The sequence below is a fragment of the Ovis aries genome, chromosome 2 (genome assembly GCF_016772045.2).
Source record: "Ovis aries strain OAR_USU_Benz2616 breed Rambouillet chromosome 2, ARS-UI_Ramb_v3.0, whole genome shotgun sequence".
Classification (NCBI taxonomy): domain Eukaryota; kingdom Metazoa; phylum Chordata; class Mammalia; order Artiodactyla; family Bovidae; genus Ovis; species Ovis aries.
Window position 1 is genome coordinate 143,789,714 of NC_056055.1, and position 22,294 is coordinate 143,812,007.

Consider the following 22,294-nt stretch of genomic DNA (forward strand, 5'->3'; position numbering starts at 1 on the left):
AAGGGCCACAGATAAACTTTATGGAAAAACCTGCCACCAGGTAATTAAGCATGCCACTGAAACATTTTCAGCTATTTTCCTCTTAATATTCCCACGTACACTCAAGATAGAGCTAAATAAATGGTTAAGTTCACAGGAAGGTAGAAAGGTCATTTTAAGTCCTGGTTTCGGGTGTGTCAATGCTTGTCAGAACAGCAGCAGGAAGACTGAAACAGAAAGTTGCATCTATCATAGAAGGATTTAAATTTTTTCTTTCTTTCTTTTTTTTTCGGTCTTGGGAAGAACAGCAAACCCCACCAGTTCCCTAGAGTCTGCGTTCTCACTTCCCAACTGATGTTGGGTTTAAGCAAAACTGCAGAGAAGCAAGCCCTCTCTAGGAAACCTCAGCGTCTTTGCAAACAAGGACAGCGGGTTGTTCTCTACTGTCGTTGCTCTCCCTCTCATCTGGCAATCGGTCTGCCTTTCGATAGCAACCCAGGAAGGAGTGGCGCGCCCCAAACTCGCGAGGCTCTGCCAAGTACCAGAAGCTCTTCTTTGGAAGACAGAGGCTCCTCCTTTGGACGTGAGGCGCCCCTACCAGAGCGCGCGCTTGCAGAAACGGAAACCACTAGCTGCGCTGAAGTGAGTCAAGTGATGAAATCAAGACTGCATGGGAAGGAAGCTCACCCAATAGCTCACGAACCTAAGTGGTGACAGACGCTGCTGAACTCTGCTCCTGGAAACCCTACGAGCCAACCGTCGCTACTCTCATGAGGTGGTCCTCGGAGGCACGGGGCACCCCGATCTCCGGACAGAGCACCCCTTCATTTTGGCAAAAGGCAGAGGAAGAGAAGTGTGTCTGAGGGATATCTAGATCCTCTGGTTCCCTAAGGACTCAGACTGTGTCCTGGTTACAAGGTGACCCCTGACATCAGGTCAGCGCAGGACTCCCCGGGGCAGACAGGCTGAGACTCGCCCGGAACCGAGAACCAGCCTCACCTCTCGCGCGGACAGAGAAGCCGCGCGGCGGCCGCGCGCGGCCAGGGACTGCGCCCTCGCCCCGAGCGCGGACCTCGGTCCTCACCTGGGGCGCTCAGGTAGGGCTTGGGCGGGGCGGGAGGCTGGCGCGCAGGCGCGGGGCGGGGGCCTCGCCCCTGCCGACGTCGCAGGCTGGAGCTCACCTGGGAGCCTCCGAGAGGAAGCGGAGCCTCGGTTCGGCCTCTCCTGGCAACGCCGGAGGCCCAGCGGGAAGGCAGGAGGCGGCGGCGGAGGAGGAGCTGGACTAAGCGGCAACTGTAGCGACAGCAACCGGAGCCGTCGCCGCCGCCGCCGCCACCTGCACCTGGCGCCCGGCCCACGTCCAGCGCCCGCCGGGCCGCCGCTTCCCGCCGCCCTGCCCTGCCCTGCCCACCCGCCAGGTGAGTCGGCGGGCCGGCGCTGGTGTCGGGGCGGGGGACCCGTTGCCCCAGGGCAGCATCGGAGGTGGGGAGGGGGGTCGGATGGACGCGGAGGCTCACGTGGCGGGGGGACCGGGACGGTCCCGGTGGCCGGTTGGAGATGGTCTCGAGAGCGGTGTTTCAGTTGCCCTTCGGGAGAGGCCGAAAGGGGTGCCCGAGGCCGGGGGAGGTGACGCCCCGGGGGTCGCCCGGTCACCCGCGGTGCCCTCTGTAAGGAGGCTCCAGAAGATCCAGCCCCGGGCCGAAGTCCCGGGGGCCCGGAGCCTGTCCCTTTGAGGGTCGCGGACTGGGGGTGGGGTGGGGAGGTGGGAAGGGCAGGGAGCGGGGCGGCCGCGCTTCCTCTCGGCTAACAGGTTGCAGGTCTCCTCCCGCCCCGGTGCGGGTGCCGGAGCGGCGAGCCCGCGGCGGGAAGGGCAGAGCTTGGCAGACAACTTTCCCAGCCGGACCCCAGACAGTCCTAACTGGAAACCGCGGCCGCCGAGCCATTCGAATGGTTTCCGAGTGGTTTGGAAGGCGCTCTGTGGTCGGGACGCGGACATCCTTCTCTCTCTGTTTGGTCTCTGCACTTTTCCGGGTGCGCTCCCTAAGCCAGAGCTGCGCCCACTTTCCGGTTTGATCAAGAAGTTATTTTCTTCGTGTCAGGAGGAAATCCAACTGCCACTCACCGACCGCACACCATCTCGTTAAAGGACCTGTTGACTTAACAACCTGCATATCGCGGGTTTGGTCTGCCTGTGGCATATGACTCAAAGGTTCAAAAAAACTTTGTTTCAGGAACCTGCCACGTCTGAACCTGGGTGTGCCAGGCCCAAATTCCTTTCCCTGCCTAATTAGGCTTTCCTGAAGCCCAAGAAATGAGGGTAAAACCGGTGCTTACCTTAGATTTTTCTTTTCTTTTCTTTCAAAGTCCATCAAAGTACTTCCTTCTCTCTCAAAAACTCATCCAAACACCTCATTTTAAAATTGATCAAATAACTCTTTCTGTTTTAAGAACTCCATGGAGTTACCAATTCTTCTGGTTTTCAAAATAGCTTATCAAGTGAACAGTGAACATAATTTGCTATAGAAGTTATGCTGCAATATTGAAGACATTTTAATTTGTATTATTAAAAAATCAAAGTCGCTGCCTTTATTTAAGAATTTCTGGTTGTGGGGAAATCTATTGCTTTTTTTACTGTGCAAATTTTTCTTTGAATTTGTGGCTAAACTATGTAAGGTTTAAATCATGCCCTACAAATAAATTTCTTTCAATTTAACTTTTAATATCGGTAGTCTAGCATACATATTAGTTAAAACATTCTGAACAGTTTGTACCAAGCATCTTTCTTTTTGCATTACGTTTAACTAGCATTTTTACATAGAAATTTTAATAATAAACAGTCTCACTGTCTAGATTTTTTTACCTCTATCTTAGCCAATTTTTTTAAAACACAGTTTAAATTGAACACTTAGCATAAAATGCCTTAGGAAACACAAATGATTTTTTTAAGGTGCAGTTAAAATTAAAAATTCAATCACAGCACAATAGGAGATTATTAATGATCGCTTTAACCAGTGCGTTTTGTTTTTCATAAAAGAGCCTCACCTTCCCTCTTAATCTTCTCGCCATACAGAGAAATATATGTGCTAAATAGTGTTTAAAAATTAGATATGGGTATTGCTCTGTCTGAGGGGCTTCACAGGTGGGTCAGTGGTAGAGAATCTATCTGCCAGTGCAGAGGATGAGAATTCGATCCCTGGGTGGGAAAGATCACCTGGAGAAGGAAACAGCAACCCATTCAAGTATTCTTGCCTGGGAATCCCATGGATAGAGGATCCTGGCAGACTACAGTCTGCAGGGTCATAGTCAGAGAGGACTGAGCAACTGAGCACACAGGCATTGCTCTCTGGTATTAGTTTAATCTTATTGATTATTGGGCCAGATGTTGTTAGGTTATCTTTGCTTTTAATTCTAGAGAGAAATGTAATATATCTGCATCATCTAGAGTAACAGTGTGTCTCATTTAAACTATCTGTAAAATAGAAAAAATAATACTTCCCTAGATTAAGATATTGGGGACTTAAGTCAGAACTCCCTTCTAGCCCTGCCATTCTTAGGATCCCCTTCTCACTTTGGCTATCCAGCCAACCCATCTCCCAGCCAAGAGATTCTAACTTCAGTTCACCTAGCAAGTTAATAGTAGACATGGCCTTATTTGAGTGACTTGACTCAATCAAGACCCATGTTATCTTTTCTTTTCACCACCCACCTTCTCGTTTATCTTAAGATGTTTATCTTTCTGTCTTTCATATAGTTTGTAAGTCCTTTGTAATTACAGAACAGTCAATTGTTCTTTGTGCAGCTCTGATTTACTCTAATTTCTACTGTCCAGATGATGCCTGACTCCAGGGAGACTGAGTGAGGCTGTCAATCTTTTCTCTCGCTGTGAGCACATGTGTATTGATGATGACATGTGGCTTGATATTTTTAATCCTTCCTTGATTTCAGAGCCACATTTAATTTTTTGAGTCAACTTGGACTACATAATTTAGTCTTCTGATCTTTTATTATATTGGCTTAGAATGTATTTTAAGCCAATAAAACATCAGTGTTTTTAAAACTTTTTTTTTTGGACTGCAGTCCTCAGAATTGCATTCTATTCTTCAATACAATAGACTGAAGTATGTGTGTATATAAATGAAGCAAGGTTTACAAGGCAGTACTTAACCTTACAACTGGATGTTCTCTATTATTTACTGTAAAAAATATTGGTTCTAAAACACTGCATTGATTTTATGGGCCCAGATGGGCTGGAACCTACAATAAAAACAGTGATGTCCTATTGAATTTACATTTTTTTAAGGCTGATTTTTCTAGCAGTTTGTGTCTCTCTCTCTCACACACACACACACATTCATGGGGAAGAAAATCAAACTGTACTTTTAAAAATGTATAAAATTATACTGTAATCCTTATGAAACATTTATTGGATGGCTAGAGGCTCTAGGACCTTGTGCTAGACCAAATCTCTCAAACATTAGGAACTGCGTGAAAACTTATTGTACATCATTGTTATTGTAAATGAGTTCTCAGTATATTGTGGTATGTTTGGGGATAGAAAAAACTGGAAAGGTTTTTCTGAAGGGATTTCAGTGGTAACTATTATCAAATGAAAGCTTGAGAGAGAAAAAGAATTATGTCCACCTCTAAGTGCTAACTTTTATGGCTGAGTTATATGCTGGGTGGAGTGTGAAAAAAATTATAGTAAACCGGCAAGTTTATTCTTTGGTTTGTAGTTTGTTAATGTATATTTTCCTTTTACTATGAAACAAACATAAGACATATTGTAGAAATCATACCATTTACCCACCCCCCTGCAAAGACTAGATTGGGAATTTGAGAAATTTGATTGGATCCCTAAAGGACCTGTAGGGATGTACGCTTGGAAGCTCTGATTGGATTGATTAAGCCTTCCATAGGAGCTTTTAATTTTAACCTGCCTTCCGATTCCTGGTAAAAGGAATCTTTCTCCAAAAGCAAATATTACTGTTTTAATATTTTGGAAATGGTTAATGCCCAGATCATCTTCAGACATATTTAACTTTTTGGTCCATAGAATATGGGAATACATTTATTATGCCAGATCTTTTATGATGGTAAAATCTTATTGAGAAAGATTTTTAATCCCCTATCTAATTATACATCTAGTTAGGATCAGAATGATTAGTTTGATATAATTTGAGTAATCAAAACACAATTAATATGGGGCCAATAGCAGCAATGAATTCAAATTAGTGCCAGTAAAGACAAAAGACCAACATGCATTAACTTATGGCAAAGCAGAGACAAGTAAGACTCTGAATTCTAGGTCATTAGTGACTACTGGCAATTAGATGAAATCTCCTTCAGTCGTTCTCTGGGTTGGCCTCATATTTTTGGCACTAAACAGAGATTATTTTCCCAAGTACACATTTTTCCCCTATAATTGTTTCAGTCTCAAACTGTCCAAACTAGTTTTTTCATCTCATCTATCCCATTGCCTGCTGGACATCTTTAAGATGTCATAATTACCTGAGATTATACCTGTGTAAACCAGAACCTTCATCTCATCAAAACAGCAGCAGCAACAGCAAAAGACAACCTCTTTTACTTCCTGTATCTTCTTCATGAGCATTAGTACATTTACTGTATCTTATCCACAAATAAAACCAAAAGAATCTCTGACAAACATTTTTTTGGTTAACTTATTTTTCAGTAGAATTCAGTGCATTTGCCGTGAAACCTGAGTGAATTGTCAGGAAGCTGTTTACCATCTACTCTGCTTGGTGGATGTGTCTGGCTGAAGAAATAGTTCTATGCTTGATTGTGTGTGTGTGTGTGCTAAGTCACTTCAAGCATGTCCGACTCTGCGACCCTGTGGACTATAGCCCTCCAGGCTCCTCTGTCCATGGGATTCTCCAGGAAAGAATACTGGAAAGGATTGACATGCCCTTTTCCAGGGGATCTTCCTGACCCAGGGATTAAACCCTCCGCTCTTACGTCTCCTGCGTTGGCAGGCGGGTTCTTTACCACTAGTTCCACCTGGGAAGCCCCTCTGTGTTTGACTACGTGGCACCACCCAAGTGCTGCTGGGGGATACTCTGTTATATTGGGTATGTAAACCGTATCTCCTTTATAACATCCAAAATGTCTCAATTTTTGAAACATATTAGGCTCCTGGGATTTTGGAGAAGGGGTTATTGATCTGTATCACCATCCAGATGTCATGCCAGAAATCCGGAGGTCATTTTTTACTCTTATTTTAATTTCTAGAACTATCAGAATACTGAATCTCTTTAAGGTTTTCCACTTATTTTTTTTTCTTTTTTCACAAATTGCTCTCCTATTTCTACTGCTCTAGTTCAGGGTCTCATCACCTTTTGTCTTGGGTACCATAGTCACCTGCCACCTGATATCTCAATGGATAGTGTTAGGCTCAAATCCATCCTCAGAAGAACCCCTGAGGTGCTAATCTCTTTAAAAACATAAACCTGAACTTCTCTCTCCTCGGCTTCAAATCATGTAATGACTTTTCATAGCTCACAGGATAGAGAATCTATGGCCCTTAAAATGGCCCCACCAGATATGGCCCTCGTTTAACTATGGATTTATACTCAGAATTTTTTATTTCAGCAACAGATGTCATCGGTTTTTGGTTGTTGTTTTTTTTTTTTGTTCCTCTGAACTGCTCAGAGCACCTTCCCTCTTATGTTTACTTCTATAACTTTTTCTGATTCTTAAGAGTCAACTGAGATCTTACATCATTTAGGATACTGCCACCCTAACCAACATACACTCCACATACACCTTGTAAGGTATAGTTCAGGCTGAGGCAGAAAGGAGAAACGACCTCAACAGAAGTAGGTTACCTTTATTCAGGCAAGGAGGGGCGACAGTTGGCCTAATGACCAGGCCGAGCACAGAGAGGGATCAGAGAGGCTCAATATTTATAGGGAGGTTTGTGGAAGCGATAAGGGAAACATTAATCAGGCGGGATGTTTTGGGTATTTTTTAGTTGAGATGGCATTTGTGGTTGGGCAGGGGGTGATAAGTCTTCTGTGCAGGTGTAGGGGGTGGAAGGTTTCTGGACAGGGGGTGATAAGTCCCAGATAGATGCAACCGGCCTGGAGCATCAGGGCGGGACCTAAAGTTCTGTTTTGTTTTCTCCGAAGTTAGATGATTCAGCTAGAGCCTTTGAAACTGTTGTTTTCTTTTCTAGGCCCAAAAGACTACTTCACACCTGAGCTGGGTGAGGTGTCTTTTTATCATGTGACTTACATATGTGATATAATACAGCCTGCTGGCTCACCTGTGAACTCACACACAATTTTTATTAATAAATTATATGCAAAACATGTAAAATTTCTCTTTCCACTTAAACTATTATGGAATAAAAATATTGGAGTAAAAATGGCACAGAAAGGAGAGAGAGGCATTGGGCAGGAAGTATATTTGCTTTTTTTATAGACATTGCAGAAATTGGGAAGTAGGAAACATACTTAATTAGGCTATTTAATTTATATAGATATTATTTCCATCTAATTTCTTTGAATTCAGTGTTATTTTTGTTCCTTTGGTTCTGTTCCAAGATCTGGGTTTTACCATTTAGAAGTGAAAAGTTAATTTTGTGATTGAAATGCCTTGCAGCTTTTGTTTGCAAATATTCTGCAATTAAGTACATTTGTATTGGTGAGAAGTTTAGGAGATCAGCTTTCATGTAAAGAATATAATGTAATTAGACTAGACCAGAAAAGAAAAAAAAAAAAAGATGAAAGATTCCTTCCTGGAAGTCTCCCTTCACCAAGTTCTGTCAGTTTTACCTCTTAAATAAATAGTTTTCAAATCCATCTACTTTTCTCTATTCCTAGCACTAGCATCTCTTGCCTGAACTTTTGCCATGTCCTCCCTGTTGCCTCTCTGAACTTCTTTCTAGTTGCTTCTTCTCAGGGTACCTAGAGGGATCTTCTCAGAATATTGGTCTTAAGCCTTTCCTTACCTCAGGGTAAGTCAAACTCCTTAAGATGGCTTAAAGGCATGGCTTGATTTAGTTCCTGCCCAGAGCACATCTCTCTCATCATCATTCTCTGTTCTAGCTCTCAGCTCTTAGTCACTCAGTCCTCTCTGACTCTCTATGACCCCATGGACTACAACGCACCAGGCTTCCCTGTCCATCAACAACTCCCAGAGCTTGCTCAAACTCATGTCCATTGAGTCGATGATGCCATCCAACCATCTCATCCTCTGTCATCCCCTTCTCCTCCCACCTTAAATCTTTCCCAGCATCAGGGTCTTTTCAAATGAGTCAGCTCTTCGCATGAGGTGGCCAAAGTATTGGAGCTTCAGCTTCAACATCAGTCCTTCCAGTGAATATTCAGGGTTGATTTCCTTCAGGATGAACTGGTTTGATCTCTTTCCAGTTCCAGGGACTCTCAAGAGTCTTCTCCAATACCACAGTTGCTAGGCATCAATTCTTTGGTGCTCAGCTTTCTTTATTGTCCAGCTCTCACATCCATACATGACTACTGGAAAAACCATAGCTTTGACTAGATTGATCTTTGTTGGCAAGTAATATCTTTGCTTTTTAATATGCTGTCTAGGTTGGTCATAATTTTCCTTCCAAGGAGCAAGCGTCTTTTAATTTCATCGCTGCAGTCACCATCTGCAGTGATTTTGGAGCCTAAGAAAATAAAGTCAGCCACTGTTTCTACTGTTTCCCCATCTATTTGCCATGAAGTGATGAGACTGGATGCCATGATCTTAGTTTTTTGAATGTTGAGTTTTAAGCCAGCTTTTTTGTTCTCTCTTTCACCTTCATCAAAGGGCTCTTTAGTCCCTCTTGGCTTTCTGTCATAAGGGTGGAGTCATCTGCATATCTGAGGTTATTGATATTTCTCCCAGAAAACTTGACTCCAACTTTAGCTTTATCCCACCCAGCATTTCACATGATATACTCTACATATAAGTTAAATAAGAAGGGTGACAATATACAGCCTTGACATACTCCTTTCCCAATTTTAAACCAGTCCATTGTTCCATATCCGGTTCTAATTATTGCTTCTTGACCTGCATGCAGATTTTTCAGGAGGCAGGTAAGGTGGCTTGGTATTCCCAACTCTTTAAGAATTTTCCAGTTTGTTGTGATCTACACAGTCAAAGGCTTTGGTGTAGTCAGTAAAACAGAAGTAGATATGTTTCTGGAACTCTTGCTTTTTTGATGATGCAACAGATATTGGCAATTTGATCTCTGGTTCCTCTGCCTTTTCTAAATCCAGCTTGAATATCTGGAGGTTCATGGTTCACGTATTGCTGAAGCCTGGCTTGGAGAATTTTGAGCATTACTTTGCTAGCATGTGAGATGAGTGCAATTGTGCGGTAGTTTGAACATTCTTTGGTATTGCCTTCCTTTGGGATTCGAACTGACCTTTTCCAGTCCTGTGGCCACTGGTGAGTTTTCCAAATTTGCTGGCATAAAGAGTGCAGCATTTTAACAGCATCATCTTTGAGGATTTGAAATAGCTCAACTGGAATTCCATCACCTCCACTAGCTTTGTTTGTAGTGATGCTTCCTAAGGCCCACTTGACTTCCAGGATGTCTGGCTCTAGGTGAGTTATCATATCATTGTGATTATTTGGGTCATGAAGATTTTTTTGTATAGTTCTTCTGTGTATTTTTGCCACCTCTTCTTAATATCTTCTGCTTCTGCTAGGTCCAGACCATTTCTGTCCTTTATTGTGCGTGTCCTTTATTGTTCTAGCTCTACTAGTTTTTTTCTTTTCTTTTTTTTGCCAAGTCCCTCCTTCCTTTAGGTCATGTGTCATTCTTCCTGCCTGGAACTCTCCTTCCTCTTTCACCCTATCTAGCTAAAACTTACCTTCTGATTCCAATTTAAGCTCTTACTGTAACTGGAATTTTTTTTCATGGGTCTTTTTTCCCACCTCCAGCTATGGATTAAAGTGAAGACTGAAGCCTAAAGAGGTAAAGTCCTACTTAATACCTGGGAATATTACCTTAAATAAAATTAAAGTTTCCTCACAAAAGGAGCAGACTTTAGTATGTGACTCGTATGTATAAAAAATAGATTTTAGTTATTAATGCCTTTATATTTTTACCAAATAACAGTAGTTAATATTTATTGTCTCAATAAGTTTTAGTCCTCAGTTACTATTTTACTACTGAGCAGTTATGTGCCAGGCATATTTTAGGAACTTACGTGAATTAGTTGTTTAATTTTCAAAGCTGCTCTATGAAATGCATGTTTTTTCCGCCTAATTTAGAGATAGGAAAATTGAAGAATAAGTAATTTTCCTCTGTCCACAAGTCTAGTGAAATGTCAGAGCCGAGATTCAAATCTAAGTAGTCTCATTCCAAATCCTATACTTCCCCTGACTTATATGTAAATAAAATTAAGTAGGATTTAAAAGATTCTCCGGTAGCAACAGAAATCCTCTCAACCCTCATCTCCCCCAGTCGTGCTATGAGAAGGCAATCACTTTCACCTCTTTTAGATGTTTCTTCCCATTTTTACCTTTTGAGATAATATGCTTATACTGCTATTTCTTAATGTATTATTTTGACATTACCTACTGACTTCCCATATGGTAGATAAATGTTAAGCTTTTTCACACACATACTCATTGCACTCCCTACCTTGATTTCCCAATAGATGTCACAATATAGTCCCACATTTTGTTGGCATTTTAGTATGTATTTATTGTTGTGAAATCTTGTTCACCACTGAGCCGAGCAAGTCTATTATGAACATGCTTCCTTGTAGAATTTTAAAAAATCTTTGAGTTAATCATAAACTCACCTAAGAAGAAAGAACATGTTTAGTTTTTCCGTATATGGTTTTCTATATAATCCAACACTGTCTCAGTAAGATTTTTTTCACCTAATCAAACCTATCAAATTCATGGGTCCCTTCCTAGAGCTCTCTGTCTTCTTGTTTCTGTTTGGACTATTGCTTTCTAGTCCTGTTCCATAGTAATTGTTTGGGCTTTTTCTTTGCTGACATTTCTGACAGAGTTCGTGTTTATTAGATACCATGACTTCTGTTGTTTTTGTGCTCCCTAATTTGGATGGAACACCCCCACATCCAGTAGCCCTTTTCCTTTCACTGTGTCCTCTAATACCCAGTTTTCCTCTCTGGAGGCAATTAATGCTTTTTTCTTTAAAAAAATAAATAAAAACAATATGTGTATATTTTCTCTGTTTTTGAAATGCAAATAAATTTTGCGCTTTTTTTTCCCATTTAACTATATTATGGAACATCATATCAGCATATAAAGTTGCTTGTTTGTTTTTAACTTTGCTTACTATTCCATCATATGACTCTATCATTACTTATTTATCTAGTTCCCTTTTGGTAGAGTAGTAGGCTGTTTCAACCTGTGATATTAAAAAGAATGCTTTACCCTGGAGAAGAAAATGGCAACCCATTCCAGTATTCTTGCCTGGAAAATCCAATGGACAGAGGAGCCTGGTGGGCTAGAGTTCATGGGGTCGCAAAGAGTCGGACATGACTTAGCAACTAAACAACAACAACAAACATGGAAGCTGTTCTTTTTTCTTTTTTCTTTTATATGTTTTAGAATTTTCCATAATAGAAACTTTAATAGAAATTTTTTAAAAAAGAATTCTTTAATGTAAAAACTTTACAGCTTTTTATTTGAATACTAACATATGTGTGGGATAAATTTCTAGAAGTTATTCTCATACTTGATTGGGTTATTCTCATACTCATACAAAGTATTCTCCATACTTTCATGGAGCTTTGGATAGTATGAGACCTTGCATGTTTGATGATTCTGCATCAAATGGGGTGAGAATAAAGGGTAAAAGAATAAGTGGGTAATACTGGTGATAAGTGGGCCCTTCTGGAGAACAATTAATAGTGCATAGAGGGTTTCTGATGCAAATTGTTTTCTTTGAGCTTTTGACCATGACATTTTTCAGATATGACCCATCTTTTTGAACTTTGTCATCACCTCCTTTAGTGTTCATGGCTTCTTGCTCCATTATTTTAGCTCCAGGTCTACCCCTGAAGTAATCCAGAGCAGAGATTATGTTGTTATTTTTCAGTCACTTAGTTGTGTCCAGCTTTTTTGTGACCCCCATGGACTGTAGCCTGCCAGGTTCCTCTGCCCATGGGCAGGAATACTGAAGTGGATTGCTATTTCCTTCCCCAGAGGATCCTCCTGACCCAGGGAGTGAATCTGCATCTCCTGAATTGCAGGCAGATTCTTTACCACTGAACCACCAGGGAAGCCCAAGCTTGTCATTAAGTGGTCTTTTTCAGCAAGCCAAGAACCTATCTTTAATGCACTTCACAGCTTAACAATCTTCCCAGCCTCCACACTGATTTATCTGTTGAGTTCAGCTAACTCTTATTTCCAAATCATATCCTGAGCCTCCACACCTCTTCTGCTCTCACCTGGATTACTTTTACTAGTCTCCTAATTGCCTTCAGCCTCCTCTTTGGCTTTCCCAACCATCTCCCCTCAGGGGGAAAAAAATCCATATTCATCACAGCTTCAAGAGCAATCATTTTAAATTTCAGTTCTGATTAGTTCATCACCCTGCTTAAAAGCCATTAAAGCCTCTTCCCTTTGCCTGAAGGTTTAAGTGTTAATACAGATCCCACAGAATTAGGTACCCCTCCCTTCTCTACAAGGAGCTTGGCATTCAACATGTGTTTCATAGGCCTCAGTGTGTGGTATCGTCCTGACAAAAATTGCCCTACTTGAGGTCATCTGTTGAAAGGAGAATTAAAGTTTAGGCTGACATTGTTTTATTTCCAGCTGAAACATACATTAAAAGGGTTTTTTCATACTTTGACCATAGGATGCAGAAATTTCAAATGGTAACTGAATCAGTGGAGGGATATCGTGTGCTTCAAATTAGGCACATGTCTGGCCTAATCTTAAAGGAAGACATTGCTTTTATGCATAATTAAAATAAATAATGTTATGGATTTATGGAGAATTTATTTTGTTCTTTTATATCTGGGGAGGTATTAGCTAATGGAAATGGGGTAAGTAAGGGAAATATATAAATGCTGAGGTGGAAGTTTTTCTTTTTTTTTAATTTCTAGTCTAGAGGGTTGGCAAACTACAGCCCCTGGGCCAAATTCAGTCTACCACTTGTTTTTGTAGAGAAAATTTTATGAGAACCAGCTATGCCATTTTATTTATATATTGTCTATAGCTGTTTCTACACCACAAAAATAGAGTTGAGGGGTTGCAATACAGATGATACAGCCCACAGAGCAAAAAAGATTTACTGTTTTGCCCTTTCCAGAGAGTTTGCTGACACTTTCTAGAGAGGAATGGAAGTTGAGAGCTTGAAAGCAAATATTTACTAAATGAGTTGTGCATAAACCTGTAGAAAGATGAATGCAAAGGGATAAAGGTTTGAGCAAGCAATCTTCACTTCTCCCCTATTTCTTAATACTCTGAGGCCTCAAAAGGAGAGTGCGTGGACAGGCATATATCTGCAACTTGTGAGTTTTGGACCCCAAAAGGAATGTTTGATTGGATTTATTGTATGCAACTTGCACACACATCTTCCAACTGTATTCCATGACAAGGCCCCATGCACACTTCCTTCACTAAGATATTGAGGAAAAAACAATGAAGGGGTCCCTGCATTGTTGAAAAAAACTATAGTTGCTATCTTTAGTAACCCATTGAGATTGGCTCCCTAATTTCAGTGGAGATGGTGGAATCCTATAGCAGCAGAAACCAAGTGGCAGCCTTTAACCACCAAGGATGAATCGGGTTACCTGTGCAATAAAGGAAAGCAGGGACATAGGTGTAATCAGAAGGTATTGGCCCTCAGATGGGGCCAAAACCTCAAATGGTTTTATGGGTAAAGTCATCAACAGACTTCTGGCATTTTGTGTATTTCACAGGAGAAGCTCTAGATCTGGTAGCAAAAAGCTTTAGTGGCCACAGTTGAGAATCATGACCTTTCATCCAGTTGCCAAGCCGAAATCAGTTCCCAAGTCGAGAGTGATTTGATTGATGTGGCGGCCTGTTCCCCTCGAGGAAGAACACTGTATCACTGCCTCAAGCATATACCATAAACCCGTCTCTAAGACTGAGCGACTGAACTGAACTGAACTGAAGCCCTTCCCAAAGGAAGGAACCTGTAGCCATTTGTTAAACTGCATTTTGAGGAAAAGGAAATAATCATAGCTTTCACACTTAATTCCTGAGGACCGAAAATATCCTTGTGGTCCACCAGTCAAAATGGGGACTTAGAATGGCCATGGAATATATGGAGTCTTAGCTCAAGCCTGACTCACAGTGTGCTCAGATGGTCAGAAGATCCACTCTGTGGATCTTATTTCCCCAGTTTCTCAAAGTATAATTGGAATAGATATACAAGATAACTATATTAGCTTTCTAAATCACAGATCCAGGACCACTATGGTAGGGGACCTAAATGGAAGACCTTAGGACTTTTCCCTTGTAAGACAGTAGATCAGAAGCAATGCCATACCCCAGAGGAAATTGTTGAGTTTAATGCCACCATCAAAGATTTGAAATAAGACTAGTGATATTTATCACATCTCCATTTACCTCACTTATTTGGCCTGTGCAAAAGTTGGATAGATCTTAGAGAATGACTGGACTACCATAAATCGAATCCTTGGCTGATTCCGCATTATAGCTGACCTTTGAACAATATGCAGGTAGGGGCACCAACCCTCCAAATAGTTAAAAATCTGAATATAATTTATAGTCAGCCTTCCAACTGTGTAGTTTCTCTGTATTGGCAGTTCTGCATCCGCAGATCCAAAAACCTCAGATCACATAATATGTTTTCACTGTTGAAAACATACACGTGTAAGTGGACTCATTCATTTCAAACCCATGTTGTCCAAGGAGCAGCTGCAGTTGCTGACCCAGATATAGTATCTTTACTTGATCAAATCAGCACAGCCCCTGGCTTTTGGTGTGTACCTACTGATATGATGAATTTACCAGGACTACCAAAAGCAGTTTGCTTTTATTTAGCAGGGCCAACCATATAGTATCACAGTTTTGCCTCAGGGTCAGGTTAGTCCTTCTGTTCTAGAAATCATAATCATCCCAACATTCCACAAAACATCACACTGGCCTACTGTTGATGCTATTTTATTGATTGTATCCAATGAGCAGGAAGTACTTGGTACTTTAGATGTCTTAGTAAAGTATATGAGAACCAGAGGGTAATATTGATAATTGATAACCAGAGGGTATATTAGCAGAGGGTAATATTGATAATTCAGCCCCACAAAAATTCAAGAACACTTATAAGTAACATTTCTGGATATTCAGTGGTCACTGTGCCCAAAAGGCCCTTCTGGATTTTGAGGCAACGTGTACTACCTTTAAACATGCCACTTCAGCCTGTCTACAGAGTAACCTATAAGGTTGCTAGTTTTGAAAGACGATCAGAGCAAGAAAAGGCTGTGCAGCAAGTCCGGGACATATGCATACTGTGCTCCCAATCTGGCTGTGTGACCTAGCAGAGTCAATGATTTTCTGAGTGTCTACAGGAAATGGAGAGGCTGTACAGAGCCTCTGACAAGCACCAAAAGCAGAATCACAGTGCAGATTTCTGAGATATTGAAGTAAACCTCTGACTTCTTTAGCTAACTCTTCACCCTTTGACACACAGCCTTTGAAACATTTTTTGGTTTGCTACCAGGTAGATCTTGAGTACATGAATGTAGGGTGTCAGTTTATCATGTGGACCAGACTTCTCATCACTGAGTGTTGTCTGAGCTACCTTGCCATGAAGTTGGCCATTCTCAGCAACAATCATCAAGTGGAAATGGTATTGTCAGGGAGAGGGAAATGTCCTCCTCTGCTCCTCCCGAGTCCCTGTGACTGGACTAATAATAAAATTGACATGAGAGTCTAACAGAAATAAAAGAAACGACTTTTAATGCACGCACACAGGGTTCTCATGGAAGATGGAACCTAAGAAGTGGCCAGAGTAGGCATCTTTTATACTTTTTACACAAAGAAACAATAAAACTTGTGAGGAATTGATAGGACAAAGAAACTTAGGCTTTGAGTGCTCAGTTGGTAAAGGATCTAAACAATTTGGGCTGTAGTAGTAAATTATAGAAGTAACAAAGTGTGTGTGTATGTTTAATACAGGTTTCTTGGCCACAGATTCCTTGTCTCTGGCAATAGGGTGTCCTCTACCTACAGATGGAGAGCATGCCCCCATTCACATGAGAGATTTATTTCCTGCTCTCTGGTATACAGGAGGGCTGAAGGGTCCCTCTTTCATTGGATATTTCTTTTTTTTTTTTTAGTTAGTCATGTTTGACTCTTTGAGACCCCATGTACTATAGCCCCCTCCCGGCTCCTCTGACTGTGGAATTTTCTAGGCAAGAATACTGGAGTGGGTGGCCATTCTCTTCTCCTGGGGATCTTCCTGACCCAGGGATCAAACCTGGGTCTCCTGCGTTGCAGGCAGGTTCTTTACCATCTGAGCCACTAGGGAAGCCCAGATGTTTCATAAATAACTTTAATTCAAAATAATATGCCATTGGGGTGTATTTGGTGGGGAGGTCTAGCCCTCAGCCCCAGTAGTATGTAAGGGACAGAGCTTGTGCAAATTTGAAAAGTACGAGCAAATGACTCGGACTCGGACTCCTTTGATAGCAGCTCCTATTGTATTTCTCAAGCCTGTCTGGAGAAACTGGGAGACAGATTGGTTATAGGGGAGTCTGCAGAATACGCTGGTATCATTCAAGAGCTGATACCCAGCAAGAGAATTCCAGAAAAACACTACTTCTGCTTTATTGGCTATGCTAGGGCCTTGAACTGTGTGGATCACAACAAACTGTTAGGAATACCAGACGATCTTGCCTGCCTCCTCAGAAACCTGTTTGCAGGTCAAGAAGCAACAGTTAGAACCGGACATGGAGAAATGGACTGGTTTAAAATTGGGAAAGGAGTATGTCAAGGCTGTATATTGTCACCCTGTTTATTTAACTTTTATGCAGAGTACATCATGTGAAATGCTGGGCTGGATAAAGCTAAAGTTGGAATCAAGTTTTCTGGGAGAAATATCAATAACCTCAGATATGCAGATGACTCCACCCTTATGACAGAAAGCCAAGAGGGACTAAAGAGCCCTTTGATGAAGGTGAAAGAGAGAATAAAAAGCTGGCTTAAAACTCAACATTCAAAAACTAAGATCATGGCATCTGGTCCCATCACTTCATGGCAAATAGATAGGGAAACAATGGAAACATTGAGAGAGTTTTTCTTAGGCTCCAAAATCACTGCAGATGGTAACTGCAGCCATAAAATTAAAAGATGCTTGCTCCTTGGAAGAAAAGCTATGACAAACCTAGACAGCATATTAAAAAGCAGAGACATTGCTTGCCAACAAAGGTCCATCTAGTAGTCATGTATGGATGTGAGAGTTGGACCATAAAGAAGGTTGAGTGCTGAAGAATTGATGCTTTTGAACTGTGGTGTTGGAGAAGACTCTTGAGAGTCCCTTGGACTGCAAAGAGATCCAACCAGTCCATCCTAAAGGAAATCAGTCCTGAATATTCATTGGAAGGGCTGATTCTGAAGCTGAAGTTCAAATACTTTGGTCACCTCATGTGATGAGCTGACTCATTAGAAAAGACCTTGATGCTGGGAAAGACTGAGAGCAAGAAGAGAAGGAGGTGGCAGAGGATGAGATGATGGATGGCATCTCAGATTCAGTGGACATGAGTTTGAGCAAACTGGGAGACAGTGAAGGACAGAGAAGTCTGGCATACGGCAGTCCGTGGGGTCACAAAGGTCAGACACGACTGAGCGACTAAACAACAAATTCAGGAGTGGATAGCTATAGCACTACAACTCTCGTCATTGTAAAGGGCAGTGGAGAAGGAAAATTCTCCCAGTAGGCAGAATTTTGAATAGTAGATGTGATTTGTATAGTGTATCTGAAATGAGAGATGCCAGCAGTAAAGGTATATAGTGTGCCGTGGGCAGTTGCTCATGGTTCAGCTGTATGGTTAGGGACTTAGGAGAAACAAGATTGGAAGATTGGTGACAAGGAATTTTGAGGGAGTGGTATAAGGATGGACTTTTCAAAAAGGGGAGATCCTGAAGAAACTCATTTTCCATCTGAATGCCCACCATGGAGCACCTATTTCTCTTAATAATGAAGTGGACAGAATTATACACTCTGTGGATGTCGGTTAGCCTTTCTCCTGTCTCCCCTAGTGTATATGCTGAGGGCCCATGCATAGTAGCCGTGGTGGCAGAAGCGGAGGCTATATGGGCACAACATGGACTTCTTTCTAAAGTTGCCTGGCTAGTGCTACTGCTGAGTTCTTAGTCAATGAGAAATCAACATTGAGTGCCTAGGGGCACCAGCCAGCCACTGGGTGACAGGTTGATTATATCTGACTTTCCATCACTGAGGGAGCAGAGATTTATCCTCGTTAAAATAGACAAATATTCAGGATATGGATTTGCTTTATCTGCCAGCATTAACAGCACAGAATGCTTGCAGACAGACTTCACTCTTAATGAATAGTGGGAGAAGGAAGCCGTGAAGATCAGTTATGGTCTCGTGGCTGATGAGATAAATGAGGATTGTAGTAGCTTTGCACATGTTTCTGTTGCTTTTTGTATGTATGTGTGTGTTTGTATCTGCTGCTGGTTTTCTTCTTTCCTTCCCATTTTTTTTCTAATATTACACTAGAAGTTGTTAGAAGTTAAGGTTATAATTTAGTCTTTAGGTGACAGAATGTTAGGTGGGACTGTGACAGAAGTGGAAAAGTAATTCACATAGTCCTAACAGTGGATACAATGGCTACTGGCAGTCTGTGTCTCCTCATTTTGAGGTTTTGCCCTTCACTTGTGAGAAGGGTGCATCTTTTTTGGTGGAATATAGTTATTTTGCTCTTGTGCTATACTTTTCAATAGCCCTACCATGTACACACTGGGAACCCATGAGAGATCTGGCTGTTCAACTTTTATCTCAGGCACTAGCTTGGAGCTACACTGGCCCAAGGTGCACATGAAAATACACTAGAGTCCTGCCGGGGACAGCTCTTCAGCTCCATCAGCACCCAGTTTTCCTGAGCACCTAGCAAATTCCGGGGTTTGATACCTTGCTAGGAATGATTCCTTTCAGGGCCCCAGAGGGAGTGTCTACACTAGGGCACCCCATGACTCTTTCTCTATTAGGGAGCCAGGGCTCTCCCATCTCCATTAAGATCTCTGGATCTCAGCCCTTGTGATGGGACAGTTCTTGGGCCTTAAGCTCAGCTTAGGGGTGGTGGTTGCCCCTTATATCTACCATATCTGTGTTCTTTACAATTCTTGTTAACTCCTACTAGCCAATTCCCTGTTACTCCAGTTCTCTCTTAATAATAGATTAACCTTTCCTTGTTCAATCAGTATGTACTTTGTTTCCTTGCTAATCCCAAAGCCGTCAGCTGTGGTGGTTCACTAGCTAAGTCGTGTCCCACTCTTGCAACCTCATGGACTGTAGCCCACCAGACTCCTCTGTCCATGGGATTTCCCAGGCAAGAATAGTGGAGTGAGTTGCCATTTCCTTCTCCAAGGAATCTTCCTGCCCCAGGGATTGAACCTGGGTCGCCTGTGTTGCAGGCGGATTCTTATGCCACAAATAATCAACTTAGTATAACTTTCGTGTGTTATGTGAAATTCATTCATAGGTGCAGGCGTGGCAGGAGGTAGTATTTGAGCCTCCCTACCTGGTTACCCCCATGGATAAGTGTAACTCCATAGTGACTTTTTTTGTTCCAAACTATAAAGATAGGTTGGCTAGTCCACAAATCAAGATCTACAACCTTTCACCTAAGATACATTAATGGAGATGTTTATCTGACCAGATATGGTTTAGAAGTTGAATGTCTGACCATGCTCTTTTCCTTACTAAAGCCTGTGCTTCACAGTCACTGGAAGTCAAACCTATCACTAGGCTTTTGTCTCAACCTGCAGATACCTTGGTTCAGAAGCCATCCTGCTTTATGACAAAAGCCATCCTACTTTATGACAATTTCATGCATGTTGTTGTCTGCTGGTGGCCTTTTCCAGTCACCCAGCACAATTTTACTTGGTGTTTAGCTGGGATCCTGGGGTCTGTCTGCTGTGTGTGGCTGTCTCCATGTAGTCTGCTTTGTATTAGTGTCTGTCACTTGTCATCCATCCGGAAGTTACTTCCCGCTCAGAATCGTTGACAAGAATGTGAATGTGGGCTTAAACATAATCAGAACTAAGAAACTATAAGTAGCAAATCATCATGAAATTTTATTCCACCAATAAAGACAAACAGAAATGACTTCCTACCACTCCTCTGTTCATTAACATTTCCAACAGCAGATGACAGGCATTTAAAATTTCTGCCCAAGACTTAAGTGAAAGTCGCTCAGTTGTTTCCGACTATTTGCAACCCCATGGTCTATACAGTCCATGGATTTCTCCAGGCCAGGATGCTGGAGTGGATAGTTCCCTTCTCCAGGGGATCTTCCCAACCCAGTGATTGAACCCAGGTCTCCCACATTGCAGGCAGATTCTAACTGAGCCACAGGGGATGCCCAAGAATATTGGAGTGGGTTAGCCTATCCCTTCTCCAGCAGATCTTCCCAACCCAGAAACAGAACCAGGGTCTCCTGCATTTGCCAACTGAGCTATCAGGGCTTAAGGCTTTATTATCAGGGCGAATTTTGTGTTTAAATTCGATGAGGAAATCTAGATATAATGCATGGAAAAGCTCCAATGAATATTAATTCACAATAGTGTACTTTTGCTAATCTACAATCTAGGCTATGATTTGAAGATGTAGTTTTGTAATTTCTTGCTTTGTGTAGTTATTCTTAACTCTTTATAGCATGTTTTAACTCAAGTTGTAAGCAAGCTTAATATACCAATTAGGCTTTGTGCCAACTAAGTTCAACTTAAAGCAGACCTTGAATCCCTAAAATTGTAAAGGTTTATTGTGACAAATACAGAAACAAGATATGGAAAGAACCACTGTTTGCTTATTTTGTTAAATGTTACTCTTATGTGCAGTTATGAAGCTATGCATTCCACTGCTTTAGAAGATTGTTTTAGTTGACATTTTAAAATTAAACTAACAACTAACATTCTTACAATTTGTGCTTTTTCACCTGGAGGGACAATAATGACTATAATGACTGTAATGATGGATCTTATTTTGATATTTTCCTGTCTGAATCTGCATTTAAACAATATCCCCAGCTGATTTATTGTCACATTATAGTTTAAGAAGCCATGGTCTAAATACTTGGAAGCACAACTTTGTAGTTAGATTATTTTAATTTATGAGATTTTGTTTTCTTTTCTGTTCAGATGGAAGCATATTTTTACTCTTGAGTACAATTCATTGATTTTAAGCCAGTCTCACAGACTGTTAGAATTGTGAATATTATTTTAACCTTTCAAAGTATCATTTATAGGTATCTTTATTTATTATTAATACCTTTTTGTAATGTTTATATATATATTAAGATATAGATTAATTTTTTAAGACCAGAACTACTCTGAATTTTAATTTTTTTCTAACTTTAGACATTTATAAGGATTTAGAATTTAGAAAATCTGAATTTTAATTACTTTATTCTAGCTTTGAAAAACTATTTTATGGTATTCCCTTCTCTTCTGTGAATGTGATCTTTTATAATTAGCAAGTGACCATTTTGGATAGGTATGTTTAAAGATTTTAGAAAGAGAACAAGAACAAAGCCTTTGTCTGCTAATCATTTCTAATGTGCAAATATCCTGAGCTTGCTGTTGTGCTGAGTTTTTGTTTTTAATTCTCAAACTTAATAATCCAATTAGAAGTTGGTTCTAGGAGAGATTTGTTTTGGTTCATTGGCTGTTTTTACACTGATCATCAAGGTTGGCAGGTAGTATGGTCCAAGAACATGGTATTATTCCCAGGAATAGGAATTAAGCCCCCCCCCCCCCGCCCCCACCAGTTTCATCTTACTCATTAATTAATTAGGATTATGTCTTTTACTGTTCAGAGTCTCAGTTTTTCCATCATTATTATGGGAATAAAATATTATTTTAAAAATGGTTTTACAGCATCATAATTTGGAATATAACCTCAATGCCTCATTTATATCAGCAATTAATCCCTTAGCCTTTCCAGGAAACTTTGGGTCATTCTTGCTTTGGATTTTATCTTATCTCTCTGTGTCAAAATAACTTCCCTAATTTATATCAAGAGTCTATTTTGAAAACCTGTCTTTGGAGTATTAGAAATTAATAATGTGGTTGTCTCTGGTTAGGTGCAGTCCCTTCCTTATCAGGCGCTAGTTTT

The 22,294-nt window shown here is 41.2% G+C and overlaps 1 protein-coding gene across 3 annotated transcripts in view; it reads left to right on the forward strand.

The window, feature by feature from the left end:
• The first annotated feature begins 628 nt into the window (after positions 1–628).
• Positions 629–22,294, forward strand: part of GALNT3 (polypeptide N-acetylgalactosaminyltransferase 3) — a 56,416-nt gene continuing 34,750 nt past the window's right edge. The window contains exon 1 of one of the 3 annotated variants that reach the window (XM_042243782.2): positions 629–1,076. The gene's annotated coding sequence lies outside the window, so the exon portion shown is untranslated. Of the gene's footprint in view, positions 1,077–1,148; positions 1,398–9,774; positions 9,932–22,294 lie in introns of those variants that run through there. The other 2 variants (XM_015093381.4, XM_060411122.1) reach the window with 2 other exon arrangements.